Source organism: Prionailurus bengalensis, chromosome C2 (genome assembly GCF_016509475.1).
Source record: "Prionailurus bengalensis isolate Pbe53 chromosome C2, Fcat_Pben_1.1_paternal_pri, whole genome shotgun sequence".
In the NCBI taxonomy this organism is placed as follows: Eukaryota; Metazoa; Chordata; class Mammalia; order Carnivora; family Felidae; genus Prionailurus; species Prionailurus bengalensis.
This window is the reverse complement of record NC_057350.1, coordinates 118101797-118121481: the sequence shown is the minus strand read 5'-3', so window position 1 is coordinate 118121481 and position 19685 is coordinate 118101797. Positions and strand designations below refer to the sequence as shown.

The window sequence follows — 19685 nt, the reverse complement described above, 5'->3', positions numbered from 1 at the left end:
ATAATTTAAAAATTTTTAAATTGAAGTTACCTTCAATTTTTATGAATACATATAAAAGTCAGAAAATATAGGCATGAATAAAGTAAAAAAACTCCTAGAGGTAACCGCTGTTAAAAATTTAGTGCTTTTCTTTATGTATATAAATACATATGAACATATTTCTACTAAAATGGATCATGTGATACCGACTTATGCTTTTGTCTTATTTCCACTTAAGAATTATTTTGATTCCCTTTTATCGAAAGTTCATATAAATCACATTGTTCTTTCTCTTGGCAACCTAATAAAATATTACATTGATGCGTCATGATTTAACTAGTACCTAGTTCATTGACATTTAGGTCTTTCATGTTTTCCCTTCTACAAATAATAGTGTGTTTGTGTGTGCATGTGTGTGTGCGTACCTATTTGAGTGTATCTGCCAAAATTTTTATTAATGGGAAAGCTGGATCAAAGAGTGAAACATGCATTTAAAATTTTGACAAACACTTCCAAATTGCCCTCCAAAATGATTAAACAAATTAACTTCCTCTCCAAAAGTTTTAAAAATTTCGAGTCATGCACATGCTTCCAATATTATCTCTCTTTAATTGTGTCATCAGTGAAGAATAATTTTCTAATGTAATTATTGTTTATTTTAGTTTCTCTATTTCTGTTCTGTATTGTTTCAGCTAGGTTATTTATATTTGTAATTTTAATTGATTTTGATTTGCAAACGTTATTTCTGTTTAGATATTAGTCCTTTGCTTTTCAAATGTGTTGCAAACATTTAACAAATTTTCTTCTCCCTTTCTATGTAGAAATTTTGTGTAGTCAATCCTGTATATATTTTCTTTTATAGCGTCTGCAGTCTGTGATAAAACTTAGAATGTCCTTATCTAGTCTAAGATTGTAAGTAAGATTTACCCATTTTTCTTCTGATACTTTTATGGTTTCGTTTTTTGGCCTTAAAAACATTTATTCATCTGGATTTTAGAAAGCAGCAAGCAGTGACATAGTTCCCCAGTTGTATTAAAAATAAAAAAAGGCTAGTCAGTTGCCCGAACACTATAGATTCAATAGTTTCTCTAGTCACATTTATTTATTTTATTATTATTTTTAAAAATTTGAGATAGAGTGTGTGTGAACAAGTGGGGGAAGTGCAGAGGGAGAGAAAGCGACAGAGACAGAGAGAGAGACAGTGGGAGAGAGAGAGAGAGAGAGAGGCATGGAGCCTGATCCCGTGACCCTGGAATCATGACCTGAGCCCAAGTCAAGAGTCAGACATGCAACCGACTGAGCCACCCAGGTGCCCCTAGTCGCATTGATTTAAAATGTCACTTTTACCATTTTAAAGTCCCTGTATGAACTCTGGATTATTTTTAATTTTTATTGAGCTATAATTGGCATATCACATTATATTAGTTTTAGGTGTACAACATAATGACTTAGTATTTCTTTATGTTGTAAAATGATCACCACAATGTCTAGTTACTATCCGTCACCATAATTAGAAATGTTTTTCTTGTGATGTGAACTTTTAAGATTTACTCTATTCATAACTCAAAAATGCAGAAGAATATCACTAACTATAATCATCATGCTGTATGTTACACATTTATGACTTATTTTATTATTGGCAGTTTGTACTTTTTGACCCCCTTCACCTATTTCACTCACTCTCTAGCCCCTCCCTGCCTCTGGCAATCATTCTATTCTTTTTTTTAGAGAGAGACAGAGAGAGAGAGAGAGAGAGAGAGAGAGAGAGAGAGATAGTGTGAGCAGAGTAGGGGCAGAGAGAGAGAAATTGAGAGAGAGAGGGACAGAAGATCCGAACTGGGCTCCGTGCTGACTGCAGAGAGTGTAATATAGGGCTTGAACTCATGAACCATCAGATCATGATCTGAGTTCAAGTTGGCCATTTAACCAACTGAACCACCCAGGTGCCCCATCATTCTATTCTTTATTTTAGGCTTCATTGATCTGCCTGCCTATATATTTCTATGCAAAGACAACTTAAAAATATCTACATAATTAAACAATTTGATATGGGTGCTGAGTACCCTGGGCTGGGCATGAACAATTAGAAAAGATACCAGCCATCTCTGACTGCTAAAGATACATGGATACATCCTTCTTGAATCATTTGCTTCTTAATAATACACTATGTTTGAGATAATTTGCTTCAAACACAATGCAGAGTAAACTTACATCATTTGTTAAAAATATAAATTAAATATAATGATATATGCATTGCAGTAACAAATAATTGAGGGTTGTGGTTCTCAGTGGGGATTGGAAAGAAGCCCCTCTTGCCCGTGCCCTGTCCGTTCTTGTCCCCAACCCCTCCCCCAGGGAACAAAGTCTAAGGCAACCTTGAATGCATGCTTAGTTTTAAAAAGCCTATTCAAAGTAATAGGATATGTTTCTTTACACTGAGATCATTTACAAATTGGCAGCATAATAAAAGCCAATGAAGGGAAGTATGTTCCTTATTCAGAGTTTATAGAACGGATATGCATCTGTCAAGCCAACCATCCAGCTGGACTCTCTGTATTCAAATTAAAGATAACAATATGCCTCGATACCTTTGAAAATGATCTTTATGTGGATTTTGATACTGACTTGTGAAATATCCAGATAACAGTGATTGAGGGTGTGAGTTTTTCATTTTTATATGAGGAAGAGCTGAATTTAAAAATTTGAAACTTTCTGATTTAAATTAATATTTCTTCCTCACCAAGGAGCAGAACAGCTCCTTAGCTAAAAGCTTACAAGAAAAAAGTCTGCCCTCTGTTCCGTCTGCTCATGGGCCTTTTGTCAGGTCTCCAACTCTCAAAGTCCATCTCATCCTCTACCTTCAAAGAAGTGCTATATTTTCAAACAGGACAGGAAAAAGATTAAGCTGTGTTTCTAAGGATGCAGCTTTAGTAAGAGGAGTAGAAAAAAACTTGTCTTTAGGCAAATATTCCTTATTTCTTTCTGCAGTGTGCTCTACCATAGATTTGTCTGTCCTTGCCTTTTATAGCCAACTGTGTGGTAACATTACCGCGGGAGTCTCTGGGAAAAGGGCCAAGGGTCCAGCAGCTTGCATTAGGCCCAAGGCCCGTAGCCAACCCAAAGGAAAGGAGCCCTTGTCACACACCTAGTGCCTAATTTTCCAGAACTCCACATAGGGATGTGAGGCTAAAGTCCACGTGTAGTGAAATGTAGCATTTATCTGGCTTTTGTCCATCTCTCTCCAGAACCAGTGGAGGGCAGCAGGGGCCAACTGAGGGCTCGGAGATGTAGTAAACTCAAGTATGTATCTAAAACATTGCCTCTTCTTTGATAATAGTATTCAGGTTTGTTTTGTTTTTTTTTTCTGGTGCATTGTTCCTTCCCAAGATCAACTTTTGTGTTTTGGGTGAACTGCACTTCACCTCTGACCACAGGCATAAGCACGTGGTTTAGACTTGGAAGAAAGAATCTGCCAACTATTTTGATGGACATGAATGTACAGGATGTGGGGAAAGCATGAGTTTGGAATTACCTAAAATCTTCTCATGGAGCCTAGATGAGAAGCCAGAGGAATGAACCAAGAAATCAAGACAAACCAGGTCCTGGTAGTTTAAATGAATTCAGGAATCAACCCATACATAAAGCCACCTAGAGTTAAACTTTTCTAATGAAAAAAAAAAAAAACCCAAAACATTTCTTTTTAAATTCCCAGTTTGGGGGTGCTTGGGTGGCTCAGTCGGTTAAGCGTCCAACTCTTGATTTCAGCTCAGGTCATGATCTCACGGTTCATGAGTTTGGGCCCTGCATCATCAGGCTCTGTGCTGGCAGTGTGGAGCCTGCTTGGGATTATCTCTCTCTCCCTCTCTCTGCCCCTCCTGTGTGCTCTCTCTCTCTCTCTCTCTCTCTCTCTCTCAAAATAAATAAATAAACTTAAAATAAATTTCCCATTTTGAACCGGAATTCATGTGTCTTTAAAGACTCCTAACTAATATAGGGGGTATAAGATTATTGCCACTTCAACGTGACTAGATGGTGCATTTTCTCTTTTTGTCAACCTAGTATCTTCATAGATCGGGGATACTTTAGCTATTCCTCATCCCATGCTATTTTATGATGGATTAAGTGTGTCTTAGGACAGATTTTGTGGAATTTTTAGAGTGCAACAACCTAAACATTTGACTACTTAAGGCGTCTCTAGACTTGATGAACATAATATTTATAATTTCATGCAAATGCCATACTAATTATTGCTCTATCAAATGTCTGTACCCGGTTAATCTGAGAATGACCGTCTCTTCTCATTATAGCCTCTCTGTTCTTTCTCTTCTTAGTTTTTACGCATTTTCTATCTCTCTGCCTCAATGGCAGGAGAAAATGGTGACTCTCATAGGTTACTATCTCAACTTCCTTCTAGGTAGAAAGTGAGAAAACTCCCTTGAAGTTAGAGGTCTAGATGCAAATTAGATTCTGCTCATCATTTAACTTTGTATGAGACATGGAAGATGGAAGTAAGTGGAGGCTACACATTTCCTGCTGTGCCAGTTGGCAAGCAACATGGTGGAGATATGAGTATTTAGAAAGGGAGGCAGTGGCCTGACTTTGAGCCTGCATCTAGTGTTCGGTGTGATATGTATGGAAGAAGTGCAGAAGCATCTTCAGTAGCAGCAGTAGTGGCTATTTGGCTGCTGAAATGCTATGACTTACCCTGATTTCTGATCCTCGAGTCCCTCCAACAAAATTATAAGTACCTAATTCCCTGTCTTGACTACTTTTCTGCTTAAAATATCTACAGCGGTTTTTATTTTCTGCCTTCCTGTGTGAATAATATATGGGATTATAGATTCTGGCCTTTTAGAAGAGAACCTGGGAGATGAGAAAAGGATAAATCGTATGTTGAATGGAATCTGAAAAGATAAACTGTCAGACTGTGAAGTTACTGACAGGTTTGTATTTCCTGAATTGACCTTTCCCAATGTATTTCTGTAAACATATGCAAGCATTCTATGTATATAACATTAAAATGCACACTGATTAATCATGCAATATTATAATACAAAAATAAATTGTTTTATTTTCTTGGTAAAATTCTGAGATATTATTGAGATATAGTCTTAATTATTAGTGATTCTTATTACGGGAATGAAATAAAATAAGTCATCCTATTACTCTTAAATCCATTTGTTCATGGAATCGATTTAATCTGGAAAATGGATTAGGTCAAAAGTACCAATTTTTTGGGGCAAAGAACAGTTTTGTGATATGGAAAACTTTCCTTCTTCAAGCTGCATTTTCTTTAATTTTCTCAGTAAAATATCACAGCAGGTTGCTAGAATCCATATAAATTCCTGCAAAGAGTCCACATGATACTTGGATCTTTGAACTATGAATAACACTGAATCTTGGGGGAAGGGAGTATGTTTTATTTACCCTATATCTGCCAAAGTATAAATTGGAATGACAATAAGCATGCTGTGGCAGGCTGAATAATAACCTTCCAAAGATATCTGCTCCCTAACACCAGATATTTATGAATGCTACCTCATGTATAAAAGAGATTTTGCAGATGCGATTTAGTTAAGGATTTGAAATAGTAAATTATCCTTGTATTAGTCTGCTACGGCTGCTGTAACAAAGTACCACACACTGGGTGGCTTAAACAGCACATATTTATTGTCTCATAGTTCTGGGATCTGAAAGTCCAAGATCAAGGTGTGAATAGGGTTGGTTCTCTGCAAGAGCTGTGAGGGAGAATCTGTTCCAGGCCTCTCCCCTAGCTTGTTTTCTGGCAGTCTTACATACTCCTTGACCAATGGAAGTATCATGCAGATTGCTGCCTTCATCTTCACATGTGTTCCCCTCTGTGCTTGGTGTTTGTCTCTATATCCAAATTTCTCCTTTTCATAAGGCCATCAGCCATATTGAATTAGGGCCCACCATAATAATCTGACCTTTATTAATTACATACGTAGTGACTTTAATTCCAAATAAAGTCACATTCTGAGGTCTCGGTGGTTAGGACTAAACCCATATATGAATTTTAGGGGGACATAATTCAACCCACTACCATCCTGACAGGCCATAAATATCATCATAAGGGTCCTTATAAGAGAGAGGTGAGGTCAGAAGTAGGAAGGGGGGTGATGCGATGATGGAAGGAAGAAGTGTGAGAGACGCGTGGAAAAGGTCACCAAACAAGGAATGGTGGTGTCCAGAAGCTAGAAAATGCTGGTGGTGTCTAGGGCTCTAGACTGACCCCTAGAGCCTTGGGAAGTAAATGCAACTTTGTTAATACCTTGACTTTTGTCCATTGAAACTGATTTCATATTTCTGGCCTCTGGAAGTACAACAGAAAGTATGTATTAAGCCACTAAGTTTGTGCAAATTTATTATAGTAGCAATATGAAACCAATACGCTTAATGAATTTTTGTTTAAAAATATCTTATCAATAATTTATAATTTAGAAATTTATCTTAATTGCTTGGGTAAATCAGCATTAGTGAAGCTATCTTAGGACAGCTTTACTTCCTGAATGATATAGCTAGTAAATTGTGTTCTTGAAGAAAATGTTCTACATTCTTGGTATGATTTTTTCCTATCTACTTTTCCCAAGACTACAAATCAGTTAGTCTATTCTTATATGAATGTGCTGCATTATAGTTATCCAAAGGCGTGCTATTTAGCAGCACCATGTATCTTGGATTCAATATTCGTCTTTGACATTGTGTATTTATTTAGTAAAACTAATTGTTCTTTGATTAGAGCTTTACATATACCTAGAAACAAGTTGCATTATTTCTATTTCTGTTATTTATATTTAATATTAGCTAAGAGGCCAAGAAGCAATCTCTATTTCTGTTATTTAAAATATATATCTTTGAAAGAGTTTTGAATTTAAAAGTAGATATAGAGAGAATTATGGGTTCAAGTAACCTAAAAAATAGATTATTTGAGTCTATTTTATATCTAAGAAATGTGAGCTTCAGAAACCTTTATATGTCATTGATGACACAGTTCGTTATTAGTTAGCTATGAAAATTATATGAGAAGACTTCTTTTAAATATTTCTTCTTAAGTGCAATTTTATTTTCTTATAATTGAACACTATCTTCCTGTGCCTTCTCCAATATGATTTACTTTAGCAAAATATGTACAAGAATTTCTGCTTTTTTATATTTTCTTTGTAAGATATCACTTTAGGGGCTCCTGGGTGGCTCAGTTGGTTGAGCATCCGACTTCAGCTCAGGTCATGATCTCACGGTCTGTGAGTTTGAGCCTCACGTCGGGCTCTGTGTTGACAGCTCAGAGCCTGGAGCCTGCTTCAGATTCTGTGTCTCCCTCTCTCTCTGCCCCTCCCCTGCTCATGCTCTGTCTCTCTCTTGTCTCAAAAATAAATAAAAACGTTAACAAAAAAAATTAAAAAAAAAAAGATTTCACTTTAGTTTCTCATAACTAACAAAAGTCAGCCCTCTAATCATTTCTTAAAATGCTTTAATATAGCAAATGAAGTAGTGAAAAGATTGTGGTTGGATTCTAAACTTAGATAAGGATTCAGTTTCTAATTCAATCACCTAATAGTTGTGTGCCCTTTGGAAAATTATTTAACACCTCTGTGTTTTAGTTCTATCCATAATAAGGGAGAATTATAATATTTGCCTAATAGAGTTACCTAATAGAGTTATGTTTAAGACTTAGAGTACTAGAAGGTACTAGCTATTGTTAAGATTTAAAATGCCTGGAGTCTTCATTAGAATATAGTAGGATCTAAAGAAATCATAGTGAAGATTACCACTGTTGGAATCATGTCATGGGGTGCCAATCTTTTTGTTTATCTGCAAGTTCTCTTTCTTTACATGAAATTCAAAGTTTCAACTCCTGTTTATTCTATTATTTTAAGATTTACTAAGTAATCTAGATTAAAAACAAACAAACCCTGCGTAATGTAATCATGGCCCATTGTGCACTGGATCTGGGGCAGATTCAAGGCATTCATGTTTCAGAAACAGGAATGAGAAACAACAATGTAATAGACAAGCTATAGCAGCTTTAAATTATATTATTATAGTGTTAAACTATATAAGCATTTAAATCCAAACTATATCAGTATATAAATTGAATGTACATGAGCTAATGCTTCAATTTATAAACAAAGTTCTAATACTGGATTGAAAATGCTTAACTCTATGCTAATTACAAAGGGATATTTTAAATATCACGACCTGAAACACTGGTTTAAAGTGAAAGATTGGAGGGAGGAGTTCAAATGGCGAAGTAGAAGGACTCTGGGCCTTCTTTGTCCTTCTTACACAGCTGTATTGAGGTCAGATGACTTGGAACACCCAGGAAATCGATCTGCAGAGTGGCGGAAGGATCTCCATGGAGGGAGACAGTGTGGCACGTGCAAGGTGCATGGAAGTGAATTGGGGGAGAGAAAAACAGTTCTGCAGAGGGGAGGGAACACTTTACATGGAGAGACAAAAGGGAGAGAATGAGAGGGGTTGAGAAAGTGCAACATCAAGTTTGCACAAGAGGCAAACCTCTCTACGGACTGGGGAGCCAGAAGTATTGAGCATCACATATTTTTTTTTCCTTTTTCTTTTTTGCAAACAGCATTTGGGGCTCAAACTGGGGTTTTGGAAGTGCGTGACTTTCTTTGGAGCGGAGCTGTGGCACATTCCTGGGGAGGAAGGAGCTGGCCCTGGAGTGCATAGGGTGGTGTAGGGATCTCTAGGGAGCACTGAGAGTGAACATTCCACTTCCTGGATGGCTTTTGGAAGGAGGTTTGTTGCCTCCCCAAGGACAAAAGACCCTGCAGGTGCCAACAAGCGGCCTTTCATCAGCAGGGCACAGAGGCTCCTCCAGAGCGAATATAAACTTTGCTGCTTTTAGTGTTGCTACACCATAGATCCTGCAAATGTGGGACCATTTTTTTTTTTTTTCGGGGCCAAAGGATTTCAGACAAAGAGTGGAGAGGTTCTACTCCAGAGGAGGAGGGGTGGGTCCGCCCGGCGCCAGGTCCTTTAAGACTTTAAGACTTTGAGTTTTGAATCCCAGCCACACGCCAAAGAAAAAAATGTGGGAGATTTGTGGTGCAGGGCGAGCTGACTGCCCTCGCAAGGCTGTTAGGGCTGCCTGAACAGTGAGGGGTGTGAGATCCCCCGTCCAGGGTCAAGAGATTGGGGTGGTGCCATTTTACCCCCAACACCAACACGGTGGGACTTCAGAGAGTAGCATAGTGGCCTCCAGTGGAAGCAGGATCATTTGCACCAAACCCCGTCGCCCTCTGCCTGGCGACTGCTTATTTGCTGGGGCAAGACTAAGTCAACACAGCAGGCCTCTGCTCCAGACAACCAATACAGGAAGCACCCCACATATGGGAAGGGAAGGAAAAATAAGATAAAAACAGAGAGGGAGACAAACCATAACAGACTCTTAAGAATCGAGAACAACCTGAGAGTTGCTAGAGGGGAGGTGGGTGGGGGGGATGGGCAAAATGGGTGATGGGCATTAAGGAGAGCACTTTTGGGGATGAGCACTGGGTGTTACATATAAGTGATTGAATCACTGGGTTCTACTCTTGAAACCAATACTACACTGTGTTAACTAATTTGAATTTAAATAAATAAATTAAAAAAATTATGTAAAGCATTTCCAGATCAACACATATTTACAAGGTGTCTGCTCATTCTATTTTAAATAAAAGTTAAGTGTAAAAAAAAATTTAAAAAGTAAAGTAAAAGGTTGGAGATATCTGTGTATCTATCTATCTATCCCAAACACTAACCAAAAGAAACTGGTGGGGGTTGTAGAAATATCGAACAGAGTATATTTTAAGTCAAGAAACATGAAAGAGACATTGCATAGTGATTAGTCAATTCAACCAAAAGATTAAAGAATCCTAGTGTTAAATCAAGCTAATAACACAGTTTTGGAATGGATAAGTTGAGTAAAATCAAAGAAGATAGGAGTAAAACAACAATCCTAGTTGTAGATATATTTTTAAAAAATATAGTTTTGTTAAAATATAATAGACATAATAAAACAAATATATTTGAATTGTACAATGTGATGAATTTTGACATATGTATACACTCATGAAAACACCATCACAAGGATAAAGAATATATTCAGCAACACCTTTCTAAAGTTCCTTTGTGTCCCACCATTGTCCTTTCTCCTCACTCTTCCTTGCCCCCTCATCCCTAAATAAATAATCTAAACCATTGAATAATTTCCTTTCTATTATTAAAATTCCCTTTCATTTTCTAGAATGTTATATGAATGGAAGCATGACTTCTTTCACTTAGCATAATTTTTTTTAGATCATCCATGTTAGTGTATCATTAATCAATTTCTTCTTGTTGTTGAGCATATTCCATTGTATTGATACACCAAAATTTTTTAATCTATTAATTATTGACAGACATTTTCCACTTTTTAGTTATTACAGATAAGACAGCTATGAACATTTATGTACGAATCTTTGGGCACAAGCTTTCCTTTCCGCAGAGATAACTAGAAGTGGAATAGCTGTGTCAGATGGTTGGTGTGTGTTTAACTTTTTTAAGAAACTGCCAAGCTGATTTGTGAATTGATTGCATCGCATTCCAAACCAGCAGTATATGAGAATTCCGGGTGTTCAATCCCCATACTATAACTGGGTATGGTCAGTGATTTTAATTCTACCCATCCTAGTGGTTGTGGAATAGTATCCAATTGTGGTTTGAGTTACATTACCCTACTGATTAATAATGCCAAATACCTTCTCATATGCTTATTTTTCTTCAGTATATTAGCTGTGGTGTAGTGTCTGTTCATGTCTCTTGCCCATTTTAAAATTGTGTTGATTGACTTTGGTATCATTAATGCTGACTTCACATAATAAATTGGAAAGTGTTCCATCTTCCTTAATTTTCTAGGAGCGTATGTATAATTTTGGTATTTCTTCCTTAAATACTTGGTGGAATTTACCAGTGAAACCATATGGGCCTATAGTTTCCTTTGCAAGAATTTTTTTAAACTATAAATTCAAGTTAATTACTAGCTACAGTTCAATTCATATTATCGATTTCTTCTTTAGTGAGCACTACAACTTTGTGTCTTTCAAAGAATGTAACCATTTCATCTCAGTTGTCAAATGTGGCATAATATTTTTTTTCATAATATTTCCACATTGTATTTTAAGTAACTGTAGAATCTGTAGTGATGTTTTCTCATTTATGCTATGGGTAATTTATGTTCTCTCCCCCCTTTTTTTTTCCAGTTAGTTTGGCTAGAAGTTTATCAGTTTATTGATATTCAAAGAATAAGCTTTTACTTTTACTGACTTTTCTCTATTGATTTTTTTGTTTTCTTTCTGTGTTTGTGGTCTTATGCTTATGATTCCTTTCTACTTACTTTGAGTTTCATTTCCTCCTTTTACCCCCTAGTTTTTAATAGTTTATGAGGTCATTTTGAGATTTTTCTTTTTTTGTGGTGTAGATATTTAATTCTATAAATTTCACTTAAGTACTCTTGTGCTGCTGGAATAAATCCTACTTGATCATAATGTATAATTCTTTTTATAAATGCTGAATTTGTTTTGCTAGTGTTTTATTAAGGATTTTTGCATTTATGTTTATAAGGGATATTGATCTATTGTTTTCTTACAGTATTTTCCTATTTGGTGTCAGGATAATGCTAGCATCTTAAAATGAGTAGGGAAGAGGGGTGCCTGGGTGGCCCAGTTGGTTAAGCATCCCACTTCACCTCAGGTCATGATCTTGCAGTTTGTGGGTTCAAGCCCTGTGTCCGGCTCTGTGTTGACAGCCTGGAGCCTGCTTGGGAATCTGTATCTCCCTCTCTCTGACCCACCCCTGCTCATGCTCTGTCTCTCTCTCTCTCTCTCTCAAGAATAAATAAACATTAAAAAATTTTAAAAAATGAGTTGGGAAGTGTGCCCTCCTCTTCTGTTTTATGGAAAATTTTGTGTAGAATTAGTATTCCTTCCATAAATTCACAAGGCAGGCATCAGGGCATGGACTTTTGTTGGTGGGAAGATTTTTCACTCCACACTCAATTTCGTGAACCGACATAGGGTTATTCTATTTGTCTATTTCTTGAGTGAGCTTTGCCAGATTGTGTCTTTCAGAGAATTTATTTGCATACAGCTGTGTTTAACATTATCATATTATCCTTTAATGTCTGTAGGAGTTGCAGGGACCCTCCCCTGCTTTTACTCCTACAAATAGTAATAGTGTCTTCTCTCCTTTTTTCCTGGTTTCTCTGACTAGAGATTTATCGATTTTATTGATCTCTTCAAAGAACCAACTTTGAATTTCATTGAGTTTTCTCTGTGTTTTTTTTTTTCTCACTTGTTTACGATTTCATTGATTTCTGCTATCTTTATTACTTCCTCTTTTCTTGCTTTGGGCTTCATTTGTCCTTCTTTCTCTAGTTGCGTGTGTTTTAGGAGGAAGCTGAATTAACCGATTTAGGACCTTTCTAATTTTGTAATATAAACACTATTCTCTAAACGTCGCTGTAAGCCTGCTTGCGAGAGCTCCCTGGGCTCCCCCAGGGATAGCACACCTGTGCTTTGTATCAGAGCAGTGCACGACTCGGATTCCGCGCTCAATCCGGTTTCCTGCCTTCTGAGGCAGTTGGTGCCACTTTCCTGCTCTCTCAGCAGCAGCAGCAGCAGCAGCAGCAGATACCTCGGCCTGGGTGGCGGTTGTGAGAGGGATTGCTGTGTTTCTCTGTTCGGGTCTTTGGGTGCGGGCAGGTGGGCATTCCTGTCTCCCACGTAAGTGCAGGCAGCTTTTACCTCTCGGCTTTTCAGCAGCGGTTTCCCTTTACCTAAAGCAAGGGCTACAGCCTGGCCATTCCATCCCAAGGGGGCGGACACCTTTTGCTTCCACCCCTCCATCAGAGTCAGTTGATATTTACTGGAACCCTAGCGGTGAGGGCGCTCCCTGCTTCTCCAGGCGCAGCGGAAGGCTTTCGCTTCCTTCGAGAGCCGGCTCCAGGAAGTGGGCGGGGTTTTACGCCGGCCGGAAAGACAGTCCCAGAGATGTCCTGCTCTGCGCCCAGGAGCGCAGGGTTTAGAGCCAGGGAAAAGCGATCTGAATGAGTGCAGGCTCCGTTTCTGTCTGGGGCTCGCATGAATTCCATGAATTCCACGCTTTTCCAGCTAGTGATGGGTTTGTGAAATTGTTACTTTTCTTCTTACTCCCTTGTGGCTGCCGCGTCTCCCTCCAGTGCTGTTTAAAAGGTAAAACAGTTTGTGTCTCTAGCTCCTCAGGAGTACACACCTTTTTGAAATTCAGTTCATCTGGTTGCCTTTTGACTTCAGCTCTCTGGCTAAAAAAAAAAAAAAGATTTGGGGGATTATTTGGATTTTCCTCACTGTGTGAAGTGATGTTCTCTTGTGGTTTTCTGCATCTAAGTAGAAACATGATATATTTGGTACATCCATTAGGAAAAAAATAAAGGCTGAAAATCAATTAAAAAATGCTTATTTATTTTGAGAGAGCCAGCGGAGGAGGGGCAGAGAGAGAGAGAGAGAGAGGAACAGAGAATCTGAAGCAGGTTCAAAAACTCAAACAGCAGATGCTGGGCTCAAACTCACAAACTGTGAGATCATGACCTGAGCAGAAGTCCATAGCTTAACTGACTGAGCCACCCAGGCACCCCTGAAAATCAATTTCTAATACATATCTCAAGAAATTAGAAGAAAAACAAATGTAATCTAAATTAACAAAATAATAAAGTAAGAAAAAATAATAAAAAGTAAACATATAATTGAGATAATCAACCAAGTCAAAAGTGTGGTATTGTTGAAATCATTAAATAATGAATCAAACCTCTGACCAGAGAAGGAAAAAATAAAATGTACAAAGTTCAGAAATGAAAAAGGAAACAATATAATTTTTGCAGGAATTTTAAAAGATAATAAAGTTGACATTATGAACACATACCTGCTACTGAATTTCACAATGTAAATTAAATGGACAATTTCCTTTAAAAGCAAAATTCACCAAAACCAATACAAGAGGAAATAGAAAATCTGAATAGTCTTATATCTACCAAATATATTGGATGCATGATTAACAATCTTCACATACATACACCTTTCCCTGCATAAAAAAAAAATAGGTCTAAATGATTTACTGTTGAACTTACGATACTTTTGTAAAATAGATAATGTTAAAGAGAATAGAGAATGAAAAAGAAATTTTCCTACCTTGGTTAGTGCATAGATTAATAACAGAAGCTGGACAGAAATTTCAAAAAAAAAATCTATAAACTGATGACTCTCATGAACAAGGATGTGATGATTCAAAGCAAATTATTATCAAATTTATCAAGCAGTGTATAAAAAGATGAGACTTTGGGAACAATTTGGTGTTAGACAGGAAATTTGAGATTGCTTTAACATTTTAAAATCAGCCAGTATAACTTCCCACAGTAACAAAATAAGGAAGAAAATTGTGTAATTTTTCAATAGATGTAGAAATAGCATTTGGTAAATTATAACATTTCTTTATGATAAAAAATAAGTTATTTGTAAGCAAAGAGTAAGCTTAAAATTACTTTAAAAGTATCTACAAAAATAGAGTATATGGCATATTAATTGGTTATAAATATTAAAATTTTTTCCTCAGAGACTGGCACTTACCATATTTATTCATCACTATCCCAGATATCATATCATGGCCATTGTAATGAAGCAAGAAGAAAGATATAAAGCTTAGAATAGAAGAAATAAAGCTATAATTCACCCAGAGAATGATGTGAAGAATAGAAAAATCCTAAAAAAATATAAACCACTAGATTTAGGCAGTGAATTTAGCAAGAAATTAAATCAATTAAAAACCAAACCGGAATGTAGAATTTTTAAAAAATGATACATTGACAACAGTATCCATCCAAACAGGCATGAGCGTAAATGTAAGATATAAAAGAAGTCAAAGGCTATGTACCTTGAATGAATAGGAAAACCCAGCAGTCAATTTTTCCCCAATTGTTTTACAGATGTCACAGGTAGATGCAAAGTAATTATGAAGTTAATTGCCCATTTTATTCATATACTTTATAACTTTATGCTTTCATAAATTTACTTACGTTACATATATAAGTTTATACATATTAAATATGTAATAAAACTAGCAAAAAATAAGGGATATAATATACTTGTGTCATATAGCAATGACAAAGAATTATTAAAATTAAAACATTTAGTTTTGTAAAATGAATTTACACCAATCAATAAATACAAGATGAACAGAACAATTTTTTTTAAAACCTGAAACAGGCATCTTACTGGAAAAATATTCAAAATGGATTATACATACAAAAATGAGTAGTCAGTCTCACATTTAATTGGACAGTATACAAAATAAAAAGTGCATGCAAAAACCAATTTTCCCTTAATAGATTGGCCAAAACTTTATATCTAGTAGGTGTGTATATAGATACTACCATAGAATAGTGGCAATATTGTAAGGTGGTAGAACTTTCTTGAGAGTAGTAGGGCAATATCTTTCATAATTAAAAAAAATATATATATATCATTTGACCTATACATTTATTAACTAGAATGTTATTCTAACACCTAGAACCAATGTTAAATAATTTGTGAAGCATCTATTTTTTGATAATAATTATCAGTAGAAGAGAGCTGGAAATACAATTCCTTTACAATTACATCCACAAAGCCTAGTCCGTATTGTGACAAATAGTGACATATTAGAAAATTTTCCACTAGAATTAGGAACAAGTCAAGAATCTACCAGTTTAACCAAATGAGGTGCATGTGTATGTGTGAATATGGAATGGTCTTTAGGATATGTTAGTATTAATGTTGATACAAATTGGTATAAATTTTGTGGCAGGAAGTTAAGAGATCTTCCCTTTTGAGAATTTATATATTTTAGTGGTGAACTAGGAGAGAAGTCATTTGATAATAGGAGGTGTTGCATTCTTGGACATATGAGGAAATTAGGAAAGATAGACAATGGCTTCTGTGAGGAATGAGTGTGAAACACAGAAGAATGTCTGACTAGTATTTAAGTTTATGTTTATTCAACAAACATTTATTGAGGACCTGCTGTGCCAGGCAAAGGATATACCAATGAGTGCGTAAGACAATATCCCTTTCCTCCTGGAACCTGCATGGAATTCTTGCTTGATTTCAGAGACAGGGAATTTCTTTTGTCGTGTTGCTATGAAGACATGAGGTACTCTCACAGAGCCATGATGGTTTCAAGAGAAGTGTCATCTGCAGAAGGATTATGGTTATCCCCTCAAGGAGATACCACTTTTGTGAATACACCAACTTTTGTGCTTTGATAGTTTGGCTCTCAGTTGTTGTGGGCTAGGAATCCCAAGTTTCATAGCACTCTGTCAATGGCAGAATCATATTGACTGGTCTTTCAACGCAAATATTTCCAATCAGATTGCTAATGTAACTTAGAAGGGACAGTAGCTTTCCTAGTGATTTGAATACTCATGCCAGCATCATCAGTGCAGTTTCTCTTTGTAGTTGAACTTCTTGGTAGCTCAAGTTAGTTAGAGGGTTCTGTGGTGAATATTACACCAGGAAAAGAGGAATTATATGCATGGATTGCTTAACGGCAGGCTAAGTTGCAGGATACAAGTAGGTCACATGGAGTCATTCATCTCAGATATGTCTTGGGAGTTATTGGTGGAAAGTCTTTGCTTTCATATTCATTAAGGGAAAAACTTAGTGATTCTGAAAATCAAAATTTAGTGCCCAATCTCTCTCTCTTGCTGTGCTTCGATGTTGTGTTATCCATAGCTGCACAAAAGTTACTCCCAAAACATAGCAGCTTGAAACAATGAACGTATTTATTATCTCATACACTTGCTGAGGGTCAAGAAATATGGGATTGGTTTTGCTGAGTGGTCCTGACTTAAAGTCTCAGGGGTCAAGCTACATACAGCCCAGGCTGCATTCTGTGAGGATGTGAATGGGGCTAGAGGATCTATTTTTCAGTTCACTTAACTGGCTTAAGGGGGCTTCAGTTCCTCACCACATAGTTGTCACCATAGAGTTGCATATGACATGAATTCCCCAGATTCAAGGAATTGAGAGAGATGTCGCAAGCAAGACAGAAACCTCAGTCTTTTAGAAATTAGTCTTGGAGAAGACATACTATCATTGCCGCCATTTTCTGTTAGTCATTCTGACCAATGACTGCTGTTACAGTATGGGAGGGATCAAGTAAGGATTTGAATACCAGGACACAGGAGTTATCAGGGACCATTTTGGAAATGACCTACTACAGATGGGCACAGCTTCTGTTTTTCTCTTTGCTTCTAGATTAACCAGCCTGGCATTCACCCATTCTTCCTTGTGCTATAGTAACACTATCCATTAGATTATTATAAAGTCACTTAAACCTTGCCTGAGAATCATCCTACCTCTTTGAGAAGACTTATTATGTGTTCCTCTTGAATTTTAATTCTTGATGAAAATCTTATTTCTTTCCAAGTTCTTGGGGGACCAATATTTTTTTGTTAGGTAAATATGAAAATGTAGCCATACGTGTGCATTAATGACGAAATCTTAAGAGATTCTAATCAATATATTACATTTTAGTTTGGCCATTTTCTTCACACTTTGTTTTATTCATTTGTCTTGTATCTCTTTAACATTAGTGATGAATGCTAACCCTTCTTTTTCCCATTGCTTTTTTGGGGAGAGGAAGGCAAGATAGAGAAACAGTTAATTTTAAACTAACCTTTGAGTCTTTATGTAATATTTAAAAATACATGATTTCAAATTGGTATTAGAATGAAAGTTATGTAAAATGGGAATAAAAATATCACATTTAGATTTCATATATTGCATGTGGAAATATATACCTATATACAAATATATGTAATCACTGAATGAAGATCTATAACTTGGTTAATGTGTATTCTGTTCACTTTACATTAAAGGGCACTACTCACAAATACTAATAAAAAAGGGATGCTTTTGATAAACAACTCTAATGGTCTGTTGGTAAACTTTGGTTTAAATGGAGACCTGTAGAGCACGAAAGAGAAAACAAAACATCCCCAGAGAAGTAAATGTACTGCATATTGACATGAACTAAAAAAAAAGAAAAAGAAAAAAAAGAAAAGCAAAAAAACAAGCCACCAACAGGTTAATGATTTAAGAAATGTAACTTCTCAGTTAAAATGTCATATATTATTCATGTGGCCACAGTACAATAAAGCATTTTTCTATTTATTTTCTACAAATAGTGTTGTATTTCTTACTGTAGTGAATATACCTGGAGAAATTAGATGTGAACACTTTATGGTTTTTAATAGTTCAGTTCCTCAGGAGAATTCTCCATCTTGATTATATATATAGATGACCATTGTTCATAGTATGGTAGAAGTATATGCAATTCCTAAAATCATAAGATAGTTCAGAGAAGCCAAAATAAAGAAATAGAAGAAAAATAGCCCTTAAACTTTAGTAACAATTTGTATGGTGACAAGTTTATTAAGAAATACCAAACTTTTTTACCCTATCTCTTGGAAATGATAGAACCACAAAGTGAGACTCCTAGAAAGGGAGTTTCATAAAATTCCATGAATCCCCGGTGTGAATCCTCTCTAGTCACATAATCCTCCTAAATTTAGTCTTATTTTTTCTGAAAGAATGGAATTACTGTTCTTAAAGATGACTTCAGTGAACACAGTGATTGCTGCATCGAAGTATATATAAATACTTTTTTAAAAGTGTTTATTTATTTTTGAGAGAGAGAGAGACAGAGTGCTAGTGGGGGAGTGACAGAGAAAGAGGGAGACATGGAATCCAAAAGCGGGTTTTAGGCTCTGAGCTGTTAGCACAGAGCCCAACGCAGGGCTCAAACCCACGAACTGCGAGATCATGACCCGAGCTGAAGTCAGACGCCTAACTGACTGAGCCACCCAGGTGCACTGATAAATACTTTGTAGAGAAAAGATCTTTTCTTTATAGTTTCAAATTAATATGACTTGTTGACAAAAGCATGAATACACAGATTATATTTTTATTGTATAATGATATACTCTTCCATATTTGCTTAAAATAATGATTTTACTTAAAAAAATTTTTTTAACATTTATTTATTTTTGAGAGAAAGAGAGAGCATGAGGGGGAGAGGGACCTAGAGAGAGGGAGACACAGAATTGGAAGCAGGCTCCAGGCTCTGAGCTGTCAGCATAGAGCCCGATGTGGGGCTCGAACTCATGAACCGTGAGATCATGACCTGAGCTGAAGTCGGACACTCAACAGACTGAGCCATCCAGGCACCCCTGATTTTGCTTTTTAATAGCAGCATATGTACAGAAGTGTTTGCCTCCTTGATTACAAACCAGTTTTTTAAAAGTTATAATTTCAGGTCTATTGAGATATCACTGAAATAAAATATTGTGTAAGTTTAAATTGTAGGAGCATGTGGGTGGCTCAGTCAATTCAGCAGCCAACTCTTGATTTTGGCTGAGGTCATGATCCCAGGGTTGTGGGATCAAAGCCCATATTGGGCTCTGAAAATGAGTGTGGAGCCTGCCTAAGATATCTTCTCTCCCTCTCCCTCTGTCCCTTCCCCCTCTAAAAATAAAGAATGAAAAAATAAAATTAAAAAGAATAAAGTGTATATTGTGATGATCTGACACACACTACAAAATGACTACCACAGTAGTGTTAGTTAACCCTTCACGT

The 19685-nt window shown here is 36.4% G+C and overlaps 1 long non-coding RNA gene across 1 annotated transcript in view; it reads left to right on the top strand.

Annotated features, from left to right (window-relative positions):
* The first annotated feature begins 13000 nt into the window (after window positions 1-13000).
* The window catches only part of LOC122491886, a 79605-nt gene continuing 72920 nt past the window's right edge, over window positions 13001-19685 (top strand). The window contains exon 1 of the long non-coding RNA XR_006299474.1: window positions 13001-13229. This is a non-coding gene — a long non-coding RNA (uncharacterized LOC122491886). The remainder of the gene's footprint in view (window positions 13230-19685) is intronic.